Here is a 4,751-nt window from a genome sequence, read left to right as displayed (position 1 = left end):
AAAGCAGCATTACCAGACAGAAAACATAGCCCGCTCTGAATAGAGTAAGTCCAGACCAGTCAAAGTGTCAAAGTGGACCACGCTGTTTACCACAATGAAAAGCACTGCAAGACAAACATGCCACAGCTTTGTAAAGATTAATACAAGCAAATATAAGAACATTAACATGGGGGCTGTTGTGTAAATCCTTTCAGCCCTCCAGAGATTGAACATGCTGATCATTAGCTCAATGCGAACACTGCAACTCTTCAGAGGTGAAAAGCAATGGAAAATCATCCCTCTCCACCAAACATCAGCACTGCATTAACCTTGCCTTCGCGGCATGGCAAATATTGTTTTAAACACTAAGAGCAAGTTAAAAGGATAACACACAGATAAGCAAAAGCTAAGACAGAGCCAGTGGAAGAACAGCCGTTTATATAAGTAAAAGTTCTGCTATCAAAATCAAGCCCAGTAAAGTCAAGGTCAAAAAGATGGAGGCCAGTTTGGAAGGTTTTTGACTTCCGTTATGTAGACAAAATTATATAAACAGTTCAGTTTTCATTATTCAATCCATGTAGTCAAAATCTAATTAGTTCTCTTTGGATTTTGAATAAAAAATAAAGTGAATTAGCATTTTTTAAGCTGTCTCTATAGAAGGCTTAATATGCAAAATGCTTCCAGGCATTCATCTTGGAGTGTGGAGTTGTAACTAGTCCACTCTAATGGAGCTGTGACTTATGCTGTGTATAGTGAAATGTTCTGCAACAGAGAGCTGAAAGTAGTTTGTTTATAAACTCTGTGAATGCACATGTAAAGACTCCTATAATGACAAAGCGTCTCATCTTCTGTCTCCTCTGTCCAAATCCATTAATGTAATTGCTGATCTGTTGTTATACTAAAGTCAATGCACTGTAACGTCAAATGTTATATTTACTACATCAAAACCCAATCCTCAAATCCAATTGCTCACCCCCATGTTTATTGAAGCCTGCCACATGATTACTGATGCCATGATAATAATAATGTAGCTATCCCTTAAAAGACTGGCTTGCAAGTCGTTCTTGTTTATTTGATTTCTTTAATGATTTTTACACACATTGAACAGTGCACATCTGATAAACGGACACAGAGACCTGACACTATAATAAGTGACAGTATAATTTACTCCTCAGACGATTGTACCGTGACTCGTGTGGTAAAACACCAGAACATGAAATATTAGTGGATAAATAATAGCATGCATCAATCTGGAAAGCCTGCAGTAACTTGACCTGCGTTAACCTCCTCTATAAATGCAAATGATAGAAATGGTTTGATCACCTTCATGAGCTGCTGCATTCAGGCATGCTGATGAACTCAGGTATGGTTTTGCAGGTGTTAATGTATTCAAGCAGTTCACTTCTCATTGTATACAGTTTATGCTAATTTATCACTGTCATTAATTACATTCAAAATCGACTGTGAATGAACTCGGTTTGCCTCATTTTCACGCACTGATGTGGTCCAGTTGCTTTTAGTAATCTGCAGATGATCTTTATTATTATTGGAATTATTAATGCCTCTATTGTAAAGTTTACAACACAGCTCACACGCTAGCTGCTCACATCCCCTTTAAGCCTTGTGGTCATCACTGCTGACTATTTGGCATAATATTTAAGGCAAGATGTACAAAGTTATCCATTTACAAGACGCCATCTCTTTGTTTAAGTGACTAGATTTCTGCCTCTGTACGAGTTTATAACTACAGCAATTGCAAGCAATTAGTTTCTTTAAAAACAAGTTACATTAGCTTACAAAGTACCACATTTGTCAACAGCATGTTAGAACAACGCGAGGAAGAAACTCCGTTACCATTAAGATGAATGTATTCCCGTAACGTGTGTGGAAATATCACTAACATTTAGTAATTACCATGTAGGGTACATCATTATTCATGAGCACAAGAACAGCCGTTTAATACATTCATCAATGTAATCTTAGTTACAGTACATATAATGTAGTTTGGTTAACAGCTATTTCTCTTAATCCCTGCACTGCCTTAGGGAACTAAGTCTTGTGCTTCATTTACAAGCACAAAAATATCTATCGTTAACGTCTAAACATCACCAAGTACCTGTCTTCATAGCAATGTCATCTCTGTACAATGAAGTGTTTTGAGTTGTCTCCATGGTTCATGCTTGGCTTTTGTCTGAGGATCATCTTGCTTATAAGGGTTTAAATGTATGATACTTTAATATCAGTCCATTGCTAACTTCATATCTTACAGGCCATTGCACCAAATGTGTTTACAAGTATTCTGCTCCAGTCATCTGGAAACATAACTGTAATTAAAAGCAATCCTTCAAAATTGAACTAGTTTTTCACTTCATGTAATTCTCATGCACTGGCTGAGTTATGGTTTCTAGAGAATGAGGTTGCTTCTGAAATACAATCCTGTTAGCAAATGCATGTGTAACTACACATAATTACAATGTTATTATGCATAGTTAATAATGCACTTAACATGTAAATCTTTCTGCACAATATATGTAAGTACGCAATTGTATAATAAAAGGGTTAGGATTAGGGTTATATCATGCAAACAAATGTACACATTAAGTACATTGTAACTATGCATAATAACATTGTAATTGTGTAAGTATATGTGTATTTTTGGGGACTGGGGACTGGGGACTAGGGACCGGGGACCAGGGACTGGGGACCGGGGAATGCATTTGATAATGATACATGACGACTTTCTAATATACTTACAAAAACAAAAAATGGAAATTACGAAGCCGTAAGCAAAGCTTTGGGACGTTTAATTAAATAAGTGCCACTCAGTTGTAATAATCTGTTGCTCAAAGGATAAACGGAATGATAATATTTCTGTGATGAATACAGAGACTCCACGGGAACGAACTCCCAATACAAATATGAATATTACTCGTTTACTGAATCATTTTCTGTTCTACAGCTGTGACTAATGTACAAGGCTCTATTCAGAAGGGATTCGTTACACTTTTAAAGGAATATATCGTTTTTGTTCTAAAGTAGCATTTTATGAAACCTAAACCTGAATTTCCAATGATACCGAATCAGGCATGAAAACTTTTTCTATGAACACTGCATTGAAACCAGTCCTCTGAAGCTAGCGAGTGAGAAAGAGACACCAGGCTGATCCTGCACCCAGTTCCCAACAGACAGATATTAGAATGCCGAGTCTTATGTCTTGCATGTGTGAGATCTCAAGGGGATGAATAGTTATTGGAACATAATAACGCTGTCCCATCATTCAAACATATGTTTGTCTATATATCTGTATTCATTATAAATAAACAATTGAAAAATCACAAAGCAGGAGCACACGTTTTACGGACTTACAGGCTTTTGTAAATAATGTTTTTGCTGCAGAGAAATGGCTGGAGCTTTATAAGTTCTTGGATCAAATGGAATTAGTGCCTGTCATTCAGGGTTTATGCAGCAGAAGTCTAGTGGATCTTACAGGTCGTTCGTAATGGCAAAATAATGTATGCTGATGCTGATGACCTGAACAGGCACTTGATGTGACAGTAAAAGTCTCTTACAGGATGACCCCAGTCATTAAATGTGACATTGAATAGTCTGACACGTGGATTCCAAAAAAAGAGAGTCTCTGAAGATTCATTAACTAAACACAAAACCCAGTTAAAATGTAAAATGTCTACAGTAAAAAAAGAACAATGTTTTGCCTGCTAATCACGAGAATGGCTCTGACAGGATGAAGAGCGTGCCATTGTCCCTCTGATCTGTGCTCTTCATCCAGCACAGAGCATACATACTTCAGCCTTTCTAAAGCCTGACAGACTTTCCCCTTGAACTGCCGAGACAGCATTCCTGCTCTTGATGTATATATTAGCAGAACGAACTTGAGATTACGTGACAGTGTTGGTTACCTTCTTGTCACAGTGTGTATATTTCATCAGCCGCGTCTTTGTTGAACAAACTGTTGAAACTCATTGCATCAGATGTCATTTTTTACAGCTTGTCACCCACAAAGACAGCCTGCCTGCCTGATTGATTAGCGGAGGAAAATCATTAAAGGGCTTCAAAAGTTTTTTTTGTTTGTTTTTTTTTTAATTGAATTTATTAATATATTTTGTTTCTCAGCTAAAATTGATTTCTCGTTTGAAGTTTTGACGAAGGTTTGCTTCAGATGTCCATTGCAGCAGTAGTTAATCTGAATTCCATTAAAAACAGATTGTATGGGTAGATTTTGCCCTTGTGCTTTGACAACACCACATTCTGATCAGAGCACCAGTAGTGCTGATGACTGCACTTGCAGCAGAACAATGAGGAGACTGAGCAGCATAGCTGTAGAAGAAACTATTGCCTCCTAAATGGACAAGCTCTGCATTAAAAGTGACAGAAAGAACAGCTCAGTTCAGAAACTCAGCTTCAGAATCAGGTAAGAAATATTGGTAGATGAAATACAGTATCTTTAACATTCCATTAGAATGGAACATTGTCATACTGAACGCAGTTCCAAAAGAGAACACAAGGTCTCAGCTTTATCTGAATCGTTGCATATAAGAACATAAGAACATAAGAAAGTTTACAAACGAGAGGAGGCCATTCGGCCCATCTTGCTCGTTTGGTTGTTAGTAGCTTATTGATCCCCAAAATCTCATCAAGCAGCTTCTTGAAGGATCCCAGGGTGTCAGCTTCAACAACATTACTGGGGAGTTGATTCCAGACCCTCACAATTCTCTGTGTAAAAAAGTGTCTCCTATTTTCTGTTCTGAATGCCC

This window comes from Polyodon spathula, chromosome 22, assembly GCF_017654505.1.
Source record: "Polyodon spathula isolate WHYD16114869_AA chromosome 22, ASM1765450v1, whole genome shotgun sequence".
NCBI lineage: Eukaryota > Metazoa > Chordata > Actinopteri > Acipenseriformes > Polyodontidae > Polyodon > Polyodon spathula.
Note: the sequence above shows the minus strand (reverse complement) of the source record.